Source organism: Dendrobates tinctorius, unplaced genomic scaffold (genome assembly GCF_039654945.1).
Source record: "Dendrobates tinctorius isolate UK_male_01 unplaced genomic scaffold, ASM3965494v1 ptg000015l, whole genome shotgun sequence".
NCBI lineage: Eukaryota > Metazoa > Chordata > Amphibia > Anura > Dendrobatidae > Dendrobates > Dendrobates tinctorius.
In genome coordinates, this window is record NW_027361683.1 from 51685983 (window position 1) to 51711536 (window position 25554).

Genomic DNA, 25554 nt, shown 5'->3' on the forward strand with positions numbered 1-25554 from the left:
CAAAGGAGCGGGTCTCCTAGACTTGTAATACCCATACAAGCAGTGCATGGGCTGACAAACATTTCCCCATGGGGGGTACATTTTTAAAAAATATACTATGGGCATCATAGACACCCTTGCCAAAAATTGGCCTGGCTGTAGCAGCACAGAAGACGTTAACCCTGGTGATCTACAGGCGGAGAATGAGGAGACATTGATGAAGGCCTCATTAAAACCTAAGCCCAATGTAAAGGAGCGGGTCTCCTAGACTTGCAATGCCCATACACGCAGTGCATGGGCTGACAAACATTTCCACATGGGGGGGTACATTTTTTAAAAGTATACTATGGGCATCATAGACACCCTTGCCAAAAATTGGACTGCCTGTAGCAGCACAGAACACGTTAACCCATGTCATCTAGTGGTGGAGAATGAAGAGACCTAATGATAAATCATACTGAAATCAAACAAATAAATTAAAAATGTGAATCCACCTATGAAAGAAAATAACAAAAGGGAGGGGCGAACACAGGTTCATAGATATGAAGCCAGAATGTGATCAAAGAGATATGTTTGTCCCTAGCAACAGCTCAGAGACAGGGATATAAATTAAAATATAATATAATAGGATTTCACTATTTTTATATTGGAGAGGTATACACTAGGTCATAAGAGGATGTTCCATAGATAGTAAAAATGGAAAATATAAGAATAAATGGGAAGAATATACTTACATTTCATTTGTATCAGATTTCCCCCTGGGGGAGTAACATTTGTTTTGGGTTTAAAATTAGTAACGGGCATCATAAAAACACCCTTGCCAAAAATTGGACTTCCTGTAGCAGCACAGAACACGTTAACCTGGTGTTAGGCATCGGGTTCCTGCCTCTGCACAGGAGGAATCCTGAGCCTTGCCTTCTGCAGTCTCCTTGCACCTTGCTCAAGCTAATGCTGTCAGGTTGGTTGCTGCTGCCACCTCTGGTTCAGCATTAGCAATCCGCACTAGCCAGCAGCGAGTAGCTCTAGAGACTAAGTCCTTTTTACAGCCTACTGAGCATGCCCATGGGACGACCTCTCATTGGAGGTCGGAGGTCACATGCTCAAGTCCTGAAGCAGCTCGGATTGGACCATCAGGAAGGTCCCGGAAGGACGCTGCTATAAAAGGCTCGCATGGCCGCTCGGCCATGCGCTAGTATAGACTGTTATTTGTAGTTGTGTGTGTGAAAATGGATGTATGCGTTCAGGTGACTGACTCATTAAGACTCCCTCCCTATGTTTGTGTATGTAAATAGGGTATTGGAGTTACAGTCAGCTCCTACCAGTGGCTTCGTTTTGGTGCCACGGACCACTCAGTGTTCAGCACCACACTTATCGCCAGATTGTGCCATCCAGCACAAGGCACTATTGTACCACATCTATTGCAGCACCTGTCAGAGCAGCACCGTGTGCACTTCTGTACTATTAGAGTGCACTTTCCAGTCCTAAGTCTTGGCTGGTTAGTGGCATCTGCCAGTGCTGCACTGTATGCACTTTAGTCCGGTTTCTCTTTAGTCATCCCTGGCACCGCAGCTGCAGCTCCGAGTGCTGGTGAGTCTAGAGAGACTCCGACCCTGTGTCTTCGGCAGAGTCCTATGGCTGTACACCAGCGCTCACTTCGCCGAGCTCTGTGAGATTAACAGGCTTCGGCATCTATCTTCTGCAGTAGTGCAGCTCTGTGAAGCAACAGAGTCCATCCCTGTACACACAGGGTGACGTTAACCCGCGTGTGTTCATTTATTATATCGCCATATAGCGTCTGCCATTACCGAGCAGCAGTTACCATCTCTGCACATTGGACCCCAAGCTGCAAACGCACCTAAATACCATCTTAATTATTTGGTGCGTTCTGCCAGCCCTTAACATTATACTAGCGCCAGGGTCTGGCTAGCAATGGCGGACAAACAGCGACTGCAATGGTACATCCAGCAGCAGGAGGGCAGGTTGGCGGCTCTCGAGCACTCAGCCTCAGCTGTGGATGTAGCCGTGGTCGCTGTTCAGGCAGCCATGGAGGCTGTCTCCCATGTGTCCCCTGCCATCCCTGTCCCGACTTTGTCCCGCCTCCCATTGCACGAGAAGTTCTCAGGTGATAGTGCTTCTTGTAGGGGTTTCGTGAGCCAGTGTACCAAACAGCTGGAGCTGCTGGCTGCACGATTCCCCTCTGAGCGGGCTAAAGTGGGATTTGTTATTTCCTTTTGTCGGGCAGGGCTCTGGAGTGGGCCACACTGCTGTGGAAGTGTGGTGATCATGTGGTGCAGAGTGCCTCGCAGTTCTTGGGCACTCTGAAGCAAGTCTTCTTGGGACCACGAGTCACCCATGATACTGCACTCCAGCTGCTGGCATTGTTGCAGGGTTCATCTCTGGTTAGCCATTATGCCATCCAGCTCCGGATTCTGGCTTCAGAACTGGAGTGGTCAGACAATACCCTCGTTCCAGTGTTCTGGAGAGGTCTGGCTGACCATGTAAAGGATGCCCTGGCCACCAGGGAGATTCCCATCACACTGGAGGAGCTTATAATCATCTCCATCCGCAAAGACCTTCATTTTTCGGAGCGATGGTTGAAACGGTCCCAGTGTAGGCAGAGGTTTAGGTTGGCACCCAGTTTTGCTAAACCTCCGGAACCTCCCGATCGGGTGTCCGAACCCATGGCCATGGGGGATTCTCATGGGGGATTCTCACACGGTATTGAGGTCCCGGTCACGTTTGCCGGCAGTCTGGTCACCCTGCCAACAGGTGCCTACAACGGCCAGGAAAACGCTCGCGTCTAGGGGCTGTTGGAGGAGGCCTACTAGATACTGCAATGTTTTCCTCCAAGCTGTCCTTTGAGGGGATGCTTGAGTTTGGCTCTTCCACTCTGGCAGTGGAGGTTTGCGTGGACTTCGGGTTGGAGGGCAATTTCATGTCATCTGCCTTCGCCCAATGGCACGCAATTCCTCTGGTTTTGCTACCTCAGCCAGTCACCATCAGAGTGGTGAATGGAGCGACACTACCCTCTCAGATTACCCACCAGACCGCTCTGCTGATACTCTCGTCGTCTCCTTCCCATTAGGAGACGCTATCTCTCCTTGTCATGCCCGAGGGTATCAACCAGGTCCTTTTAGGGCTCCCCTGGTTGCGTCATCACTCTCCCCATATACAGTGGTCCTCGGGGATAATTCTCAGCTGGAGTAAATCCTGTGAGGGTAGATGTCAGAGGGAGTGCGTTCAGGTTGCATCCACTGAAGTCCCCACAGATCTTTCCTCTCTCCCTAAATACTATCAACAGTTTGCAGACGTGTTCTCCAAGAAGGCGGCGGAGACACTTCCACCTCACTGCCCCTTTGACTGTCTTATTGATCTCTTTCCTGGTGCTGAGCCTCCCCAGGGTCGAGTCTATCCCCTCTCTCTCCCGGAGATAGAGGCCATGTCTCAATATATCAGGGTGGCAAGGGGATTCATTAGGAAGTCGGTGTCACCAGCGGGGGCAGGATTCTTCTTTGTCAAGAAGAAGAATGGAGAACTACGTCCCTGCATCTATTACAGGGGTCTTAACGCTATCACCGTTAAGAATAAGTATCCTCTACCTTTGATATCGGAACTGTTTGATAGGCTATGGGGAGTGAGAGTGTTTGCTAAACTTGATCTGCGGGGGGCTTACAAAATGATTCGCATCAGTGAGGGGGACAAATGGAAGACGGCTTTTAACACCAGGGACAGGCACTATGAATACCTGGTGATGCCCTTCGGGCTCTGAAATGCTACAGCCGTCTTCCAAGACTTTGTGAACGACATCTTCTGGGGTTTGTTCATCACCTCAGTTGAAGTCTATCTGGATGATATCCTCATCTACTCTCCAAATATTGACTCACCGGAGAGATGTTTGCAAAGTTTTAGAACTCCTACGGGCAAACTCCCTCTATGCCAAGTTGGAGAAGTGTGTGTTTGAGCAGGAGTCGTTGCCTTTCCTGGGCTATATCATGTCCGCCCGGGGATTGGCCATGGAGCCCGCCAAGCTACAGGCGGTGATAGATTGGCAGGAGCCTCATTCTCTCAAAGCGGTGCAGCGCTTCATGGGGTTCATTAATTACTATCGCCAATTCATACCCCACTTCTCAATGCTGGTAGCCCCCTTGGTGGCCCTCATCAAGAAGAGAGCAAATCCCAAATTGTGGTCCGAACCAGTCTCCAAAGCCTTCTCCTCCATCAATTACCATTTCGCTAGTGCTCCAATTCTACAGTGCCCCGATGTAGATAAACCCTTCATCTTGGAGGAGAATGCCTCTTCCATCGGTGCCAGAGCGGTCCTTTTCCAAAAGGACGCTCAAGGTCGGAAGCAACTCTGCTTCTTTTTCTCTAAGACCTTTACACCGGCAGAGAGGAACTATTCCATCGGGGACAGGGAGTTGCTAGCTATGAAGTTGGCCTTTTTGGAGTGGAGACACCTCCTGGAAGGGGCTCGGTACCCAGAGGCGTATCCAAGGGGGGCAGTCGGGGCAGTTGCCCTGGGCGCAGGCAGCAGGGAGGGCGCAGTCGGGCCACCAAATGCAGTGGTCCGCAGTGTCTCCCCCGGTGTCTGCTTTCTGCCGCTCTCCATCCTGTGAGTCGGCTGTTCTCTGTGACGGCTGTCAAGCTGACAGCCGGCGCAGAGAAGGAGGCCGCGCCAGCTCCAAGGCAGCAATTGTACTGGCGTCTATATAGACGCCAGTACAATTGAAGCTCTGACCGCCGGGCCAGAGCGACGTCACAACGTGATCAGGTCATGTGATCACACTGCTGACGTCACTTCCCGGCGCCCAGAGCAAATGCTGGTGGTAAGTGTGCTCCTCTGTGAAGCTGAAGAACCACCGAAGATGGGAGATGGGGGGTGTTAATGAGTGGGGGGGTTAATGAGTGGAAATGTGGTTTAATGTGGGGATGGGTGTTAATGAGTGGGAGGGTTAATGAGTGGGGGGTTAATGTGTTGGGGGTTAATGAGTGTGTGGGGGATTAATGAGTGTAGATGGGGGTTAATGTGGAGATGGGGGTTAATAAGTGGGGGGTTAATGAGTGGAGATGGGGGTTAATGAGTGGGGGTGGGGGGTTAATGTGTGGGAATGGGGGTTAATGAGTGTGGGGGGTTAATGAGTGGAGATGGGGGTTAATGTGTAGGGGGGTTAATGTATGGAGGGATAATGAGTGGAGATGGGGGTTAATGTGTAGGGGGGTTAATGTATGGAGGGTTAATGAGTGGAGATGGGGGTTAATGAGTGGGGTTTAATGAGTGGGGATGGGGGTTAATGTGTGGGGGGTTAATGAGTGGGGATGGGGTTTACTGTGTGGGGGGTTAGTGAGTGGGGATGGGGGTTTATGTGTGGGGGGTTAATGAGTGGGAATGGGGGTTTATGAGTGGGGGGTTAATGAGTGGGAATGGGGGTTAATGTGTGGGGGATTAATGAGTAGAGATGGGGGTTAATGAGTGGGGATGGGGTTAATGAGTGGAGGGGTTAATGAGTGGGGTTGGAGGTTAATGTGTGGGGGGATTTGGGAGTAGGGACGAGGGGTTATTGAGTGGGGATGGGGGATACCTAATGTGTGGGGGGATTTGGAGTGGGGATGGGGGGTACTTAATGTGTGTGGGGGATTGGGGATTGAGGGATTTGGAATGGGGATGGTATTTAATGTGTGTGGGGAGATTTGAGGACACAAAATGAAGAGTATGTATGTATGAGGGCATGTATGAGGAAACAGTATGGGGGTTGGGTGCAGACAGTAAGGGGTGCGAACGGGTGAATGTAAGTGGACACAGTATGGGGAGTGAGGGTGATGGCATGTGTGCAGACACAGTATGGGGAGACAGGTGTATGTGTGAGCAGACAGTATAGAGAGTGAGGGGGTAAATATATGAGAAGACAGTATGGTGAACAGAGGGATGATAGAGGAGACAGTATGAGGAAGGAGGGGAATAGTGTGAGGTGACAATATATTGCAGATATTTTCATTTAGGAGCATTATAATGACACTTCTGTCTTTAAGGCATCATGTGAAGATTTGCTGCAGAAGACTGGAGATGGAAGTCTGCAGAGACGGCTGTGGATGAGAAAACTCATCATGGAGTCTGGACATGAAGAAGAAAAGGAGAACGACTGCAGAGACGACGTCATCTATAAGGTACCAGGATGTAAATATTATTTGTGCTACTGACTAATTCTCATGTTTTTATTTGTTAGGAACATTAAAGGGGCTGTCCAGGTTTGTGCTGAGTCTGCAGACATTCTATGTGACTGCAGACTTCTGAATTCTCACAGTGCTCACTGCACACTGTTAGGATTCTATCATGCCGGTAATTTACATACATACAGTCACATGCTGACTAGACACGTGTGGCCTCACTCAATGAAAATGAACTGAGCGAGGCCGGGCATGTCTAGTCAGAATGTGGCCAGAAGTATACAAATCACATACTTGTGCTGACATGACTGTATATCGGCAAGGGAGAATCCTAAAAGTGTGCAGTGCATTCATTGTGAGAACTCAGAAGCTTGCAATGTCAGGATTCAGCTCTGCAGGTTCCAGTAGTCATCACATGGACACTTCACTCATATGCGATTTTCACAGTTATGGTCTTGTGACAACGAGCTTCTCATCCTGCTTTCAGTTTTTTACCGAACATTGAGAGCATTAGGGAGAGCGGCTCGTGGGTACATGGCTAAGTGTGCAAGTCACAAATGTACTTGGGGGGTGGCGCCGAATCTAATTCTTGCCCTGGGTGCCAGAAAGCCTAGATAAGCCTCTGTCGGTACCCTTTCCAGGTGTATACCGTCCACAAGAACTTGGTGTATTTGCAGACAGCCCAGCGGCTAAATTCTCACCAGGCCAGATCATCCCTATTCTTCTCTCGGTTCCACTTCACCCTCCACTTTCTTTCTGGAGAGAAGAACATCCAGGACGATGCTCTCTCCCGCTCCAGGGTGTCGTTATCGTCTGAGCCTCGGCTGATTGTCCCATCTGAGAGCCTGAGGACTGTGGCTCCGGTCACTCTCGAGCCGGTGCCTCCAGGCAAGACATTTGTCCCTGTCCTTCTGCGACCGGAAGTCCTCTCTTGGGCTCACTCATCCAGGGTGGGTGGACATTTTGGGACAAAACGGACCTCTGAGCTATTGGCGAGGACCTATTGGTGGCCGCATATGGCCCGTGACGTCGGAGACTATATTCGGGCGTGCGTCTCTTGCGCCAAGAATAGGTCTACTCGGCAACGGCTCGCTGGTCTACTGTACCCTCTGCTGGTGGCAGACAGGCCCTGGGAGATGGTCGGCATGGACTTCGTGGTGGGACTGCCCAAGTCCAGTGGCAGCACAGTTATTTGGGTGGTCACCAACCATTTTTCCAAAATGGTGCACTTGGTGCCTCTCTCCCACCTACCTTCTGCACGGGCCAAGGCAGCATTGTTCATTAAGCATGTATTTCGCCTACACTGCATGCCAAGATTGTCAGTGACCGGGGTCCCCAGTTTGCGTCTCGGTTCTGGAGAGAGCTCTGTCGTTTGCTCAGCATTGAGCTAAATCTCTCGTCAGCCTATCATCCCGAGACGAACGGGTTGGTAGAGAGGGCCAACCAGACCCTGCTCACATACCTATGACATTTTGTCTCGGCCAGGCAGGATGACTGGGCATCCTTGCTACCATGGGCTGGGTTCACTTTGTACAACGCTGTGGCCGATTCCACCAGTCAGACCCCATTCCTCCTTAATTATGGCCAGCATCCGTGCGTCCCTGTGCCCATGCCCATGTCGTCCACCGACTCTAGGGTGGCAGACTGGGCAGTGGAAGCACGTGATATGTGCAATCCCACATTTATTTTTTGATTGGCTTTTTTGCTAGGTTCACTAAATAGTAACAATGACATTTGATTATTATTCTCCAGGTCTTTATGAGTTCATAGACACCAAATATGTCTAGGTTCTTTTTAATTAAGTGGTGAAACCAATTAATTAACCCCTTAATGACAGGAGCTTAATTCGGTTTTGCGTTTTTTGCTCCCCTTCTTTCCAGAGCCATAACTTTTTATTTTTCCATCAATATGGCCGTGTAAGGGTTTATTTTTTGCAGGATGAGTTGTACTTTTGAACGACACTAATGCTTTTAGCATGTTATGTACTCTAAAATGTGAAACAAATTCCAAGTGTGGTGAAATTGCAAAAAAAGTGCAATTCCACACTTCTTTTTTGTTTTTTTTTTTCCTAGGTTGACAAAATGCCAAAACTTACCTGCCATTTTTATTCTCCAGGCCACTACAAGTTCAAAGACACCAAATACGTCTAGGTTCTTTTTCATTTAAGTAGTGAAAACAATTAATTAACCCCTTTATGACAGGAGCTTTTTTGGCTTTGTGTTTTTACTCTACTTCTTTCCAGAGTCATAACTTTTTTATTTTTCCGTCAATATGGCCATGTGAGGGCTTATTTTTTGCATGACGAGTTGTATTTTTCAACGAAACCAGTGGTTTTAGCATGTCATGTACTCGAAAATGAGAGAAAAATTCCAAGTGCGAAGAAATTGCAAAAAAAAGTGCAAGCCCACATTTGTTTTTTGATTAGCTTTTTTGCTAGGTTCACTAAATACTAAAACTGACCTTCCATTATTATTCTCCAGGTCATTACAAGTTCATAGACACCAAACATGTCTAGGTTCTTTTTAATGTAAGTGGTGAAAAAAATTAATTAACTTTTTAATGACTGGCGCTTTTTTCGGTTTTGTGTTTTTCACCCAACTTCTCTCCAGAGCTATAACTTTTTATTTTTCCATCAATATGGCTGTGTGAGGGCTTATTTTTTGCATGACGAGTTGTACTTTTAAAAGACATCTTTGGTTTTAGCATTTTGAGTACTCAAAAACGGGAAAAAAATTCCAAGTGCGGTGAAATTGCAAAAAAGTGCAATCCCACACTCCTTTGATTTTTCTTTGCTACCTTGACAAAATGCCAAAACTGACCAGCTATTATTTTTCTCCAGGTCATTACGAGTTCATAGACCCCAAATAATAATAATAATAATAATAATAAATGTTATTTCTATAGCACCGACATATTCCGCAGCACTTTACATTACAGAGGGGACTTGTACAGACAGTAGACATTACAGCATAACAATAATCACATAGATAATAACAGATACCAATAGGAATGAGGGCCCTGCTCACAAGCTTACAATCTATGAGGAAAAAAGGTAGACACGAAAGGTGGGTGGTAACAATTGCCCTGATTGTTTGGACCAGCCATAATGTTAAATGTGTAACAGTACAGACACAGAGGGCTAATAGATGCATAAAGCATGTGGGAACATGATGCGGGGAACCTGGTTATGGTAACACTTTTGACTGTGCCACACAGGGACAGTTAAACTAATGTGTTGAGGCGGTAGGCCAGTCTGAATAAATGCGTTTTTAGGGCACGCTTAAAATTGTAGGGATTTGGGACTAATCAAATTGACCTGGGAAGTGCATTCCAAAGAACTGGCGCAGCAGTGTATAGTCTTGGAGACGGGAGTGGGAGGTTCTGATTATTGAGGATGCTAACCTCAGGTCTTCATTAGAACGGAGGGCACGGGTAGGCTGGTAGACTGAAATGAGGGAGGAGATGTAGGGTGGTGCTGTGCCATGGAGAGGTTTGTGGGTGAGGGTAATAAGTTTGTACTGGATTCTGGAGTGGATGGGTAGCCAGTGTAATGAGTGGCACAAGGTAGAGGCATCGGTGTAACGATTGGCGAGGAATATGATCCTGGCTGAAGCATTCAGGACAGATTGGAGGGGGAAAAGTTTGGTAAGAGGGAGACCGATTAGAAGAGAGTTACAATAGTCCAGTCGAGAATGAATAAGAGAGTTTTTGTGGAGTCAGAAGTAAGAAAAGGTCGAATTCTAGAAATGTTTTTGAGGTGCAGATAACAAGAGCGAGCCAGTGATTGTATGTGGGGGCAAAGGAGAGCTCGAAGTCAAGTATCACCCCAAGACAGCGGGCATGTTGCTGGGGAGTAATGGTGGAACAACACACGGAAATGGCAATGTCGGGTATAGGTACATTAGTAGCGGGAGAAAACACAAGGAGTTCAGTCTTTGACAGGTTCAGTTTCAGATATAGTGAGGACATGATGTTAGACACAGCGTTTAGACAATCGCTGGTGTTTTCTAAAAAGGCAGGAGTGATGTCAGGAGAAGAAGCGTATAATTGGGTGTCATCAGCATAGAGATGGTACTGGAAACCAAATCTATGATTGTTTGACCAATAGGGCAGTGTACAAAGAGAAGAGGAGGGGGCCTAGGACAGATCCTTGTGGAACCCCAACAGTAAGGGGAAGATGAGAGGAGGATCCAGCAAAAGATACAGTAAAGGAACGGTCAGAGAGATAGAAGGAAAACCAGAAGAGAACGGTGTCCTTGATGCCGATGGAGTGGAGCATAGTGAGGAGGAGCTGATGATCCACAGTGTTGATTGCTGCAGAGAGATCCAAGAGAATTAGCATGGAGTAGTGACAATTAGATTTAGCTGTTAGTAGAACATTAGAGACTTTAGTGAGGGCAGTTTCAGTAGAGGGTAAAGAGCAGAAACCGGATTAGACAGGGTCGAGAAGAGAGTTATCAGAGAGATAGCGGATCAGACGGGAGTGGACCAGGTGCTCCAGGAGTTTAGAGATGAAGGGAAGATTAGAGACAGGTCTATAGTAAGCGACACAGTTTTGGTCGAGGGATGGTTTTTTAAGTAGTGGATGTATGATGGCATGCTTAAATGAGGAGGGAAAGATACCAGAAGAGAGAGAGGTTAAATATTTTAGTTAGGTGAGTGGTGACAGCATGGGAAATGGACTGGAGGAGATGTGATGGAAATGGGTCACTGGTGCAAGTGGTTGGGCGAGAAGATGCAAGGAGCCTGCTTACTTCTTCTTCTGTGCCTGGTTCAAAATCAGAGAGTGAGCTAGATGCAGTGGGGGAGGGAGGACAGTGCATGGTATGAGGGGATTTGGAGATAATTTCCTGCTGGATATGGTCAATTTTTTCTTTGAAGTAATTGGCCAGATCGTCAGCTCGAAGCTCCGTGGTTGGGGCCTGCACTCTTGGGTTGAGTAGAGAATGAAAAGTGTCAAAGAGATGTTAAGGGTTATTGGAGAGTGAGGTGATGAGGGTGTTGAAATAGGTTTGTTTGGAGAGGTGAAGGGCAGTGTTGTATGTTATAAGCATAAACTTATAATGGATGAAATCTTCGTGTAGATTGGATTTTCTCCACAGATGTTCAGCGCACCTGGAGCACTGCTGCAGGAAACGTGTTTGCAGGGTGTGCCAGGGTTGTCGCCATCTGTGTTGCGTTGTTCTATGTATAGGAGGTGCAAATTCATCCAGGGCACTTTGAAGTGTTTCATTGTAATGCTTCATTGCAAAATCAGGACATGAGTGGGAGGAGATAGGGACCAATGAATACTGCAAGTTCTTCATAAGTTTCTTGGTGTTAATGGCCTATATGTTTCTATAAGTATGGACAGTGGGGGTGACCTGAGCGGCCTGGCAGTTCTTGATAGAGAATGAAAGAAGGTTGTGGTCAGAGAGTGGGAGAAGGGAGTTTGAGAAATCATCCACTACACAAAGCCGAGAGAAGACCAAGTAGAGGGAGTTTCCGTCTTCATGCGTTGGAGAATTAGTGAGCTGCGAAAGGCCAAACGAGGAGGTTAGAGATAAAAGGCGAGTAGCAGATGGGGAGAGGGGAAGAGCAATGGGGATGTTGAAATCGCCCATGATGAGGGTAGGGATGTCACAGGAGAGAAAATGTGGAAGCCAAGCGGCAAAATGATCCAGGAACTGATGGGATGGGCCGGGAGGACGATACACCACCGCCACTCGCATGGAGAAGGTCGTGTAGAGTCTGATAGCATGGACCTCAAAAGAAGGTTAGACAAGTGAGGGTACTTGAGGGATTACCTGAAAGGTACATTTTGGTGATAGGAGCAGACCAACGCCTCCACCTGCTCTATTGTCTGATCATGGGGTATGAGAAAAGTGTAGTCCACATATGAAAGAGCAGCAGCAGCGGTGGTGTCTGACTGCTGGATCCTGGTTTCAGTAAGAGCCAGAAGGTTAAGACAATTTGAAAGGAAGAAGTCATGGATGAAGGAGAGTTTATTACACACTAAATTCCAAAGGGCACAATTAAGAGAGACAGAAGGAATGCAGGGAACATAAATAATATTAGAGGGGTTTTTGAGTGTAGCAGTTGGAAGGTTTAACTTTCTATAACATGATGGACCAGGGTTAGGAGCGATGTTCCCTGCGACTAGGAGAAAGAGGATAGAAAGAGTGAGCAAATGGTTAAGTGATTTGTGAGAGCGTCTCTGATGTTGAATGGTGGAACTGAATGGATCTGTGCAATTTAGTAATGTGAAAAGAGCGTGAGTGCTATACATAGGAGAAGAAAGGAGTGAGGGGCCGATATGGATGGAGTATAGAGAGTTAATGCCAGGGCAATGGATGTGTGTGAATGCAGCGGCCAGGATATAAATTTCACGAATGCATATGGTATATATTTGTTGTAATCCAAATGTACAGGGAATAGATGTATATAAATTTCTTACCTATCTCCTGCCCTGTCTAACTGCCATGTTATAACTGCCTCTTACTTTGATCAAATGTACTTCGATTAAATGTGCATAAATGCCTCCCCCAAACTATGTCTGAATATATAGGTGTCTGATGTTTAGATATGTTTTTTTTCTCTCTCTCTTCTCGTTAATCAATCAAACTAAACTAAACTAAGACATTAGGGCATAATAAATATAATTATCAGATAAAACTGTCATGATACCAGTGCAGGTTTTGAGCTGCACATCAGGGGTTAATGTCTGGAGCTCAGTGCAGGTTTTGACCTGCACACCTCGGGTTAATGATTGTGGTCTCTTTTTGGTTCTGGGAGAGCTTCTTAAACCCCTGGGAAGCTCCAATCCCTGTCAGTTATACTTTTGCCTTTGGCCGAGTGTGGTGACCTCCGTGTGCCTGTGCCTGTTTGTTGTTATAGCTTGTTTATATGGTTCTGACCCGGTTCTGTTCCCCGTTGTGGGTTTGCCTGTTGATTCTGTACTGCTCTACCCTCTCTGTGTATGACTCATTGGCTACGTCCTGACTATCCTCCCTGTCTATGCCCCTTGGTAACTTTGTCTCGCAGTTGCCCTGCTAGGAGTTCTCTTGCAGCTCCTAGCTCTCTGGAGTTTAGGCCACGCCCCCAGCAGTCATGTGCTTCAGGTCCTGTTGTTCTGAAGTATGCCCCTATTGGGCTGCTGCCCGCTCCACAGATATCCTTGAACACAGTTCGCTTTACTCAGGACACGCGCACTGGCTCAGAGAGCAAGCTCAGTGCGGTGTTCCTGACATTATAACCTTGAATTTTTTTTTTTCTCTCCTCACTTCTGCAGCATGGACCCAATCTGTGCTTTATCTGAGCAGGTGAAATGCTTGACTCAGTCGCTGCAGAAGCTTAGTTTGGAACACCAAGCTCTGGCTCAGTCCCAACGGCGGGTTGAGGACTCAGTTTAGGGGGTGCTTTCCGCAGGCTTTCAGCAGGTGGGGAATAGAGATGTCATTTTAGTCCCACCCGAATCCCCGGTTAAATTGCCTGATACGTTTGCTGGTAACAATGAATTCAGAGCATTTAAGGAGGGCTGTAAGCTCTTTTTCTCTTTCAGACCCCTCTCCTCTAGGGATGAGAGACAGAGGGTGGGGGTGGTTATGTCCCTGCTTAGGGGGTCCCCACAAGCCTGGGCATTTTCGCTTTCCTCTTCTGCCCCAGAGAGAATGTCTGTGGATGTGTTTTTTGAAGCCTTAGGTCTTATTTATGATGAGCCTGATAGAGTGCGTTTGGCTGAGGACAAGGTGATGAGTGTCTGTCAGGGGAAGCACTCGGCCGAATTGTTCTGTATGGAATTCAGACGTTGGGCAGCCGAGATTTCTTGGAGTGATGCCGCCCTTCGGGGGCTGTTCCATAGAGGCCTGTATGAACGTCTGAAGGATGCCTTGGCACTCCATCCTCCACCTGACTCCCTGGAGGATGCCATGACCCAAGCGGTTCGCATGGATCGCAGACTACGGGCTAGAGGCGTTATGCAATGGGAAACACCATTATTTTTCAGTGGAGATGAGACCCGAACTCTTCCTGTGGCTATGGAGGTGAGCGTTGTCACCTGTGAGGAAAAGGAAAGAAGACACCGCCGGGAGAAGCAGTTGTGCTTCTATTGTGGGGAATCTGGACACTGGAAGAAAGACTGCCCCTCCTGTCCGTCATCCTCCAAGATGGCAGGAAATGACTAGGTCTGGGTAGTAGTCGAGGAGGCTACCCAGGCCTTCAGGTACAATTTTCCTCACGTGCAAAAATGGTGCTGCAGGTGGAACTGGAACTTGGTAATGGTCCGGTTCAGACTACTGCTTTTGTTGACTGTGGTTCTGCTGTGAACCTGATTGATACCAAAATTATGACTCTTAATAAGATAGGGACAGTCAGGCTTTAGGATCCTGTTAAACTTGTGTCAATTGACTCGTCCCCTCTTACCCAGGACGGTATCTGTTGCAGGTCTGAACTTTTTTATCTAAAAGTGGGTTCCACTCATGTGGAAAAACTAAGTTGTCTTGTGCTAGATAACTTGCCTGCAGGACTGGTACTGGGGATGCCTTGGCATCAACGCCATAATCCTACCATTGATTGGGTTACAGGCGAGATCACTCAATGGGGATGCAAGAATAAATGTGGTAACCTGGGACACCTTGTTAACGCTGTTAAATCTGTATCTGTGTCGTCTGTCGGTCTGGAAGGCATTCCGGAGTACCTGAAGGATTTCGAAGACGTTTTTTCTGAAAGTGAGGCTGAGGCGCTGCCACCACATAGACCCTACGATTGTGCCATTGATTTAGTAACCGGAGCCAAGTTACCCAAGGCGCGATTGTTCAATTTGTCTGGGCCTGAGCGCCAAGCCATGAAGGAGTACATAGCTGAGAGTCTCCGCAAAGGGCATATCAGGCCTTCTATGTCACCTGTGGCAGCAGGATTCTTCTTTGTGAAGAAGAAAGATGGTGGTTTGCGGCCGTGCCTCGACTTTCGGTAACTGAGCAAGATAACGGTTAGGAACACTTACCCACTTCCCCTCATCCCAGACTTATGTAACCAGTTAGCTGGGGCCCAATGGTTCTCTGAGTTAGATCTCCGGGGGGCCTACAATTTGATAAGGGTTCGGTAAGGAGACGAGTGGAAAACTGCGTTCCTCACATCAGAAGGACTCTTTGAAAACCTGGTAATGCCGTTTGGGTTAACTAATGCGCCCGCTATTTTCCAGAATTTCATCAATGTGGTGTTTTCTGACCTGATAAGCCGTTTTGTTATTATTTATTTGGATGACATTTTGGTGTATTTCCCGGACAGCCAATCTCACTGCAACATCTACAGACAGTTCTCCAGAGACACAGGGAGAACCAATTGTTCGCTAAATTGGGAAAATGTTCATTTTTTTGTACAGGAACTGTCTTTTTTGGGGTTGATTGTGTCCTGTGAGGGGTTTCGTATGGATCCTAAGAAGGTGCTGGCGATCGCTGACTGGGTTCAGCCTCGAGATCTCAAGGGGCTCCAGCGCTTCTTAGGATTTGCGAACTATTATCGGAGATTCATTAAAGGTTTCTCACAAGTTGTTAAACCACTCACGGATCTTACCTGAAAGGGCGCTGATGTAAAAAAATTGGTCTGTACTCGCTAAGGAGTCCTTCTCCACTATTAAGAAATGTTTCATGTCCGCCCCGGTATTGGTCCAACCAGACCCGTCCAAACCATTCATTGTGGAGGTGGATGCTTCTGAAGTAGGGGTGGGGGCAGTGCTGTCCCAGGGTCCGGCCACCCTTTCCAATCTCAGAACCTGTGCCTCCTTCTCCAAGAAGTTCTCTTCAGCCGAGAGAAACAATGATATAGACAATAGAGAACTTCTTGCGGTCAAGCTGGCGTTTGAGGAATGGAGGCACTTTTTGGAAGGGGCAGCTCACCCTATCATGGTTGTCACGGATCACAAAAATTTGGCATACCTTGAATCTGCTAAGAGGCTTACTCCTAGACAAGCCCGTTGGTCACTTTTTTCACGATTTCAGTTCTCCATTACTTTTCGACCGGGGTCCAAAAATGTTAAAGCGGATGCCCTGTCCAGAAGTTTTGACCCGGTGTCTCCCCCCCGAGCAGCCATCCTCCATTCTTCCCCCAGGGGTGGTAGTGGCGGGGGTCTCAGCTGAGTTGGAACAAGAAATTCTAAGGGCTCAGGCCCTAGCTCCGGCAACCAGGCCAGGGGATAAATTGTTTGTTCCAGATTTATTGCGGCCTAGACTTCTGCAGGAGTTTCATGAGTCTAGGCTGAGTGCTCATCCCGGTATCACGGCCACTAGAGAGGCAGTAGCCAGGGGTTTTTGGTGGCCTTCACTAAGGTCCGATGTCAAGAAATTTGTTTCTGCTTGTGGTGTGTGTGCCCGTTCCAAAAGCTCGCAGAACTGGCCGGCTGGGGAACTCATACCTTTACCGGTTCCGGATAGGCCATGGACTCATCTTTCCATGAATTTTTATTACCTCCCTTCCACCTTCCGGGGGCAATACCGTGATCTGGGTGGTGGTGGATAGGTTTTCTAAACAGGGCCATTTCATTCCCTTGGCAGCATTACCCTCAGCAGAAACATTGTCAAGGCTGTTTGTGCAGCATGTGGTCCGAATGCATGGGGTACCCCTGAATGTGGTGTCTGACAGAGGTGTGCAGTTTGTGGCCAAATTTTGGAGGGCGTTCTGTATGAAATTGGGCATCTCACTCTCCTTCTCATCTGCATATCACCCGGAGAGTAATGGTCAGACAGAACGCACCAATTAATCCCTGGAACAAATTCTCAGGTGTCTGACCTCTGCCAGACAGGAGGATTGGTGTGATGCGTTACCGTTGGCAGAATTCGCTTTTAACAACCGGGTGAGTCAGTCCACTAACATGTCCCCATTCCTGATTAACTATGGGTTTAATCTGCATTTTAGGGAGTTTTCACGGGTGGATTCCGGTTGTCCAGGGGTAGAGGGGTCTGTTCAACGGTTAAAAAACCTCTGGGCTGAAGTCCAGCGTAATATCTCTCAGGCCCAGGGGAGGTACAAATATTTTGCTGACAAAAAGAAAGCCTCGGGAGACATATTTCAGGTGGGAGAGAAAGTTTGGCTTTCCACATGTAACATCAACTTAAAGGTACCATCAGCTAAGTTGGGACCAAAGTTCATTGGTCCGTACGAGATTATGGAGATAGTCAACCAAGTGGCATATAGGTTGCGTCTCCCCGCCTCCTTAAAAATATCCAAGGTGTTCCATAAATCTCTGTTGAAATCCGTAGGTTCTGTCAAAGAGGACTCCGAGCCTGTTGTTCCTCCAGTGCTGGTGGAGGGTCAATTGGAGTATGAGGTCGGACATATTGTGGACTCTCGGCGGGTGCACTGCTCTTTGCAGTTTCTGGTCCACTGGAAGGGATATGGACCAGAGGAGTGCTCATGGGTCCCTGCTCGCTTTGTACATGCAGATCACCTGGTTTGGGCTTTCCATGCCAAGTACCGGGGAAAGCCTGGGGGTCCAGAGGCCCCCTGTTGAGAGGGGGGTACTGTCATGATCCCAGTGCAGATTTTTGAGCTGCACGTCAGGGGTTAATGTCTGGAGCTCAGTGCAGGTTTTGACCTGTACACCTCGGGTTAATGATTGTGGCCTCTTTTTGGTTCTGGGAGAGCTTCTTAAACCCCTGGGAAGCTCCAATCCCTGTCAGTTATACTTTTGCCTTTGACCGAGTGTGGTGACCTCCGTGTGCCTGTGCCTGTTCGTTGTTATAGCTTGTTTATATGGTTCTGACCCGGTTCTGTTCCCCGTTGTGAGTTTGATTGTTGATTCTGTACTGCTCTACCCTCTCTGTGTATGACTCATTGGCTACGTCCTGACTATCCTCCCTGTCTATGCCCCTTGGTAACTTTGTCTCGCAGTTACCCTGCTAGGAGTTCTCTTGCAGCTCCTAGCTCTCTGGAGTTTAGGCTACGCCCCCAGCAGTCACATGCTTCAGGTCCTGCTGTTCTGAAGTACGCCCTGTTGTGAGTTCATTTTCTGGTCCACCAGTTGTGAGTTCTCCTGCCAGGCTCCCTCTGGTGGTAACAGGAGGTAGTGAGGCTGATTTAATCAGTAGAGATTTGCCACCTGATAATGAGGATGACGATTGGACCTCAGGAATCTCAGACTGGATTTAAGACAGCCGACTCCCTATTCTGGTGCTGGTGATTCCTATTTACCTGTATTTACCAATTTGCTTTTTGTCCCTTATTAGATTGGCCTCTTTTTGCTCTGTCTCAGAATATTTTAGCGTGCTGATATAGGGGGAGAAATCTAGTGACTTCAGGGTTAATTTTGCTATCAGAAGTGTTGGACATTATTTTTGTAGGGTTTTTTGCAGATTGCAGACAGTGTCTTTCCTTTCCTATCCTTTCTAGTTAGTTTGGGCCCCATCATTTGCTCAGCCTATTTTCCTGCCTGTGTTTGTGCTTTCATCTTGTTTCACTGTCAATACTTGTGTGGGGGCTGTCTTTCCCTTGGGGTTGCTCTGGGGCAGTTAGTTTTCCCCTTTTCTTGCTTCAAGCTTTTGTAGTTCTCTGGCTGTGACGATGCGTCTAGGATCATCGTAGGTACGCTCCACGGCTGCTGCTAGTTGTGTGGTTAGGATCAGGGATCTGCAATCTGCATAGTTACCAACCTCTTTGGTTTTCTGTGACTTAGCTTGTTTTGTTTTTTCTCCTTGGTGACCCATTCATAACAGAATCACCAGCCATATCGCAGATTCTAGGGTACTCAAAAGCAGGAAAAAGTTGTTAAAAAAAAAGTGTCAGAATTTTTTTTTTATATTTTTTCCTCTTTTTCTCTGGGGCCGTAGTAGGATTTTTTTTTTCCTAATGGAGATTAAGCAATTGTCTGATCATGTGGAGCAACTTGCTGCTTAAGTACAGGGAATTTCCACCTACCTCATTCAGTCACATGCTGCTGAACCTAAGATCCCTACTCCTGATGCGTTTTCTGGGGCTCGGTCTAAATTTCTGAATTTTAAGAATAATTGTAAATTATTTCTTGCCTTGAAACCTAACTCATCAGGGAGCTCTGTGCAGCAGGTTAAAATTGTCATCTCCTTGCTGCGCGGCTATCCCAAGGATTGGGCTTTTTCTCTGACACCTGAAAATCCTATTCTGACTAATGTGGATGCATTTTTTCAAGCCTTGGGTTTGTTGTATGATGAACCTAATGCTGTTGATCAAGCTGAGAGAACCCTGTTGGCATTAAACCAGGATCAGGATTCTGCAGAGTTATACTGTCAAAAATTCTGAAAGTGGGCGGTCCTTACTACATGGAATGATAGTGCATTGGCAGCTCTCTTTCGGAAGGGTTTATCAGAGACCGTAAAAGATGTTATGGTGGGATTTCCTGTTCCCTCTGGTCTGGATGATTCTATGTCAAGTTGATCGGCGTTTACGTGAACGTAAAACTACACGGGAGGCGCTGCCAACTTTTGAACAAACGTCTGAACCTATGCAATGTGATGGGGTTTTGTCTAGGACGCAACGTCAAGAGTTTAGAAGGCGTAATAAACTGTGTTTTTTCTGTGGAGACATCTCATACTATTTCTGTCTGCCCTAAACGAGACAAACGTTTTGCACACACATTTGCTGTGGGCAGTGTACAACCTAAGTTTCTTTTGGCAAATACACTGATCTGCTCCTTATCCACGCTTTCCACGAAGGCTTTTGTGGATTCAGGAGCAGCGATGAATCTGATGGATTTGGACTTTGCTAAACGTTGTGGTTTTTCCATGACGCCTCTGCGGACTCCTATTCCTTTGAGGGGTATTGATGCTACTCCTTTGGCGGAGAATAAACCTCAGTTTTGGACCCAGGTGACAATGCGAGTTTCCCAGACCACTAAGAAAATTTGTAAATTTTTGGTGCTGCATAATTTGCATACTATTGTTCTGGATTTTCCTTGGTTGCAAACTCATAATCCAGTTTTGGATTGGAAATCTGGGTCTGTGGTGAGTTGTGGTTGTCAGTGTGTTCTTAGGGACGCTCCTGTTTTTTCCACCTCTCCTCAGTCTCATGATATTCCTGATTATCTAGCTGATTTTTCGGATGTATTTAGTGAGAGCAAGTCTGCGTCTTTGCCTCCTCATAGGAGTTATGACTGTGCAATTGAGTTGATGCCTGGGTGTAAATTTCCCAAGGGTCAGCTTTTCAACTTATCAGTAACCGAACATGATGCTATGCGATCCTATATTAAGGAGTCGTTGGAGAAGGGTCATATTAGACCATCCTCGTCACCTTTAGGTGCTGTTTTGTTTTTTTTGTGGCCAAGAAAGATGGTTCATTAAGACCGTGTATTGATTATCGTTCCCTTAACAAGATGACGGTTAAATATCAGTACCCGTTACCTCTGATGTCTGATTTATTCTCCAGAGTTAAGGGTGCCTGCTGGTTTACTAAGCTTGACCTCAGGGGGGCGTATAATCTTATTCGCATCAAGCACGGGGATGAATGGAAGACGGCATTTAATACTCCGGAGGGACATTTTGAGTACCTGGTGATGCCTTTTGGGCTCACTAATGCCCCTTCTGTCTTCCAGTCCTTTATGAATGTTATTTTCCATGACTTTGTGGATAAGTTTTTCATCACCTATCTGGATGATATTTTTATCTTTTCTAGTGATTGGGATTGTCATGTGGAACACGTCCGGACTGTGTTCCGGATTTTGAGGGAGAATTCCCTGTTTGTTAAGGGATCGAAATGCCTCTTTGGTGTACAGAGGATTTCATTTTTGGGATTTATCTTGTCTCCATCGACTATTGAAATGGACCCGGCCAAGGTACAGGCCATTTATGATTGGGTTCAGCCTACTTCTTTGAAGGCCCTCCAGAAGTTTTTGGGTTTTGCTAATTTCTATCGTAAATTTATAGGTAATTTTTCTGGTATTGTCAAACCACTGACTGATCTGACCAAGAAGGGCGCTGATGTGCTGAATGGGTCTCCTGATGCTGTCTCAGCATTTCAGGAGCTTAAGCAGAGATTTACTTCAGCCCCAATTTTACAGCAACCTGATGTCTCACTTCCATTTCAGGTGGAGGTAGATGCTTCTGAGATTGGTGCAGGAGCTGTTTTGTCCCAAAAAGACCCTATCACTTCTAAGATGAATCCCTGTGCCTTCTTTTCTCAAAAGTTCTCCCCATCTGAACGCAACTATGATGTGGGGAATCGGGAATTGTTGGCCATGAAATGGGCATTTGAGGAATGGAGACATTGGTTGGAGGGAGCTAGACATCAAGTTGTGGTCCTCACCGATCACAAGAATTTGATTTATCTGGAGTCGGCCAAACACTTGAATCCTAGACAGGCTAGATGGGCTTTGTTTTTCACGCGTTTTAATTTTGTTGTCTCTTTTCTTCCGGGCACGAAGAATGTTAAGGCAGACACCCTTTCTAGGAGTTTCTATGCCGATTCCCTTAGTGTGACCGAGCCTACTACCATCCTAGGTGAGAGGGTAGTTCTTTCTGCCATTTCGCCCAATTTGAGATAGTGATTGGGATTCTCATGTGGAACACGTCCGGACTGTGTTCCGGATTTTGAGGGAGAATTCCCTGTTTGTTAAGGGATCGAAATGCCTCTTTGGTGTACAGAGGATTTCATTTTTGGGATTTATCTTGTCTCCATCGACTATTGAAATGGACCCGGCCAAGGTACAGGCCATTTATGATTGGGTTCAGCCTACTTCTTTGAAGGCCCTCCAGAAGTTTTTGGGTTTTGCTAATTTCTATCGTAAATTTATAGGTAATTTTTCTGGTATTGTCAAACCACTGACTGATCTGACCAAGAAGGGCGCTGATGTGCTGAATGGGTCTCCTGATGCTGTCTCAGCATTTCAGGAGCTTAAGCAGAGATTTACTTCAGCTCCAATTCTACGGCAACCTGATGTCTCACTTCCATTTCAGGTGGAGGTAGATGCTTCTGAGATTGGTGCAGGAGCTGTTTTGTCCCAAAAAGACCCTATCACTTCTAAGATGAATCCCTGTGCCTTCTTTTCTCAAAAGTTCTCCCCATCTGAACGCAACTATGATGTCGGGAATCGGGAATTGTTGGCCATGAAATGGGCATTTGAGGAATGGAGACATTGGTTGGAGGGAGCTAGACATCAAGTTGTGGTCCTCACCGATCACAAGAATTTGATTTATCTGGAGTCGGCCAAACGCTTGAATCCTAGACAGGCTAGATGGGCTTTGTTTTTCACGCGTTTTAATTTTGTTGTCTCTTTTCTTCCGGGCACGAAGAATGTTAAGGCAGACACCCTTTCTAGGAGTTTCTATGCCGATTCCCTTAGTGTGACCGAGCCTACTACCATCCTAGGTGAGAGGGTAGTTCTTTCTGCCATTTCGCCCAATTTGAGACGCGTCCTGGAGGAATTTCAGGAGGATAAACCTGAATGTTGCCCTATGGGAAAATTGTATGTCCTTGACCAGTGGAGGAAAAGAGTAATGTATGAAATTCATTGCTCCGCATTGGCTGGTCATCCAGGTATTTTTGGTACCAGAGATTTGGTGAGTCGGTCTTTTTGGTGGCCTGCCTTATCTCGTGACGTCAGGAATTTTGTACAGTCCTGTGGGACTTGTTCTCGGTCTAAACCCTGTTCTCATTCTAGTGGGTTGCTGATGCCCCTGCCGGTGCCCAAGAGGCCATGGACCCATATCTCAATGGATTTTATTTCTGATCTTCCTGTCTCTCAGAGGATGACTGTTATCTGGGTGATTTATGATAGATTTTCGAAGATGGTCCATCTTGTACCACTCCCAAAGTTGCCATCTTCCGCTGAGTTGGTGCCCTTGTTTTTTCAACAGGTGGTTCGGTTACATGGGATTCCTGAGAACATTGTGTCCGACAGAGGAGTCCAGTTTGTTTCCAGATTCTGGAAAGCCTTTTGTTCAAATCTGGGAATTCAGTTATCCTTCTCCTCCGCGTTTCATCCCCAGACCAATGGACAGACTGAGAAAACAAACCAGACCTTGGAGTCTTATTTGAGATGTTTTATATCTGCTGATTAGGATGATTGGGTCTCATTTTTGCCCTTGGCCGAATTCGCACTGAACAATAGAGCTAGTTCTACCACCTTGATGTCACCCTTTTTCTGTAATTTTGGGTTTCATCCTCGATTCTCTTCAGGGCAAGTGGAATCTTTGTCCTGCCCAGGTGTGGACACTGTGGTTGAGAGAAAGCAGCAGATATGGGACCAAGTGGTGGATAAGTTGTCACTCTCTCAGGAAAAGGCCCAGCGATTTTCCAACCGGCATAGGACCATTGGTCCCCGGTTTAAAGTGGGTGATATGGTTTGGTTGTCGTCTAAGAATATTCCTATGAAGGTTGCATCTCCAAAATTTAAGCCAAGATTTATTGGACCTTATAAGATTTTGGAGATTCTTAATCCTGTTTCTTTTCGATTGGCTCTTCCAGTTACGTTCAAGATCCATAACGTATTTCACAAATCTCTGTTGAAGAGGTTTGTTGAGCCAGTGGTGCCTATGTCAGCACCTCTTGACCCTGTGTTGGTTGAAGGCAATGTGGAATATGAGGTAGAGAAAATATTGGATTCTCGCTTGGTTAGACGGAGACTCCAGTATTTGGTCAAATGGAAGGGTTATGGCCAGGAGGATAATTCTTGGGTCTCTGCCTCTGATATTCATGCCAATAGATTGGTACGTGCTTTTCACCAGGCCCATCCTGATCGGCCTGGTGGCGTGGATGAGGGTTCGGTGACCCATCCTCAAGGGGGGTACTGTTGTGAGTTCATTTTCTGGTCCACCAGTTGTGAGTTCTCCTGCCAGGCTCCCTCTGGTGGTAACAGGAGGTAGTGAGGCTGATTTAATCAGTAGAGAGCTGCCACCTGATAATGAGGATGATGATTGGACCTCAGGAATCTCAGACTGGATTTAAGACAGCCGACTCCCTATTCTGGTGCTGGTGATTCCTTCTGGCTTGTCAGGGCTTGGTTCTCAGCTCTGTTCCAGTCATCTAAAGCTAATGTTCACACTTGATTTTATTGGTCTATTCAGTTTTTTTTTTGTGGTCAGCCAGCCCCGGCTGGGGCTGTGCTGAATTTCCACTCTTATTTACCTGTATTTGCCAATTTGCTTTTTGTCCCTTATTAGATTGGCCTCTTTTTGCTCTGTCTCAGAATATTTCAGAGTGCTGATATAGTGGGAGAAGTCTAGTGACTTCAGGGTTAATTTTGCTATCAGAAGTGTTGGACATTATTTTTGTAGGGTTTTTTGCAGATTGCAGACAGTGTCTTTCCTTTCCTATCCTTTCTAGTTAGTTTGGGCCCCATCGTTTGCTCAGCCTATTTTCCTGCCTGTGTTTGTGCTTTCATCTTGTTTCACCGTCAATACATGTGTGGGGGCTGTCTTTCCTTTGGGGTTGCTCTGGGGCAGTTAGTTTCCCCTTTTCTTGCTTCAGGCTTATGTAGTTCTCCGGCTGTGATGAAGCGTCTAGGATCATCGTAGGTACGCTCCACGGCTGCTGCTAGTTGTGTGGTTAGGATCAGGGATCTGCAATCTGCATAGTTACCAACCTCTCTGGTTTTCTGTGACTTAGCTTGTTTTGTTTTTTTCTCCTCGGTGACCCATTCATAACAATGCCCCTATTCGGCTGCTGCCCACTCCACAGGTATCTTTGAACACAGTTCGCTTTACTCAGGACACGCGCACTGGCTCAGTGAGCAAGCTCAGTGCAGTGTTCCTGACAAAAGCAATGTCCAGGCCTACATGCATCATAAACCACTTTGAAAAGTTTCTTGACCTCACAACATAAGGGGACAAGCAGAGTAAGTTGAAATAACTATATACCAGATATAAGCTTGCATAGTTGAAAAGGCATATGTAGCATTCAGGATTAATTGCTTGCTGGCATAGAATGGAGTGGATATACACAGGAGTTGAAATCAGAGCAGGAATTGAGTAAGCTGGTTACCAGATATAAGCTTGCATAGTTGAAAAGACATATGTAGCATTCAGGATTAATTGCTTGCTGGCATAGAATGGAGTGGATATACACAGGGGTTGAAATCAGAGCAGGAATTGAATAAGCTGGTTACCTGTATGAAGAAAATAGAGATGCGTGTCACATTCATCCATGTTATAACTGCCTCATACTTTGATCAAATGTACTTTGATTAAATGTGCATAAATGCTGTCACGGAGTGACTTGTCCTCTGTGCCGCGACCCACAGGATGGCAATAACACCAGGACACACAGGGGAACACTGGGGAAACAGTTACAATGGTGGGCCCTGCACTAGGGAACGGGGACGTGGAGACCTCCTGCACTCCCCTGAGGCAGTGTCCCTAACACTCCTAACGATCCCTATACAGGCTCCTCACCTGTCGCCGAGCTGGATACCTTAATCCCTAGCTCGCCCTGCACCTATCCCTTACTAGTGAACTGGACAGTGCAGACACTAATCCCACC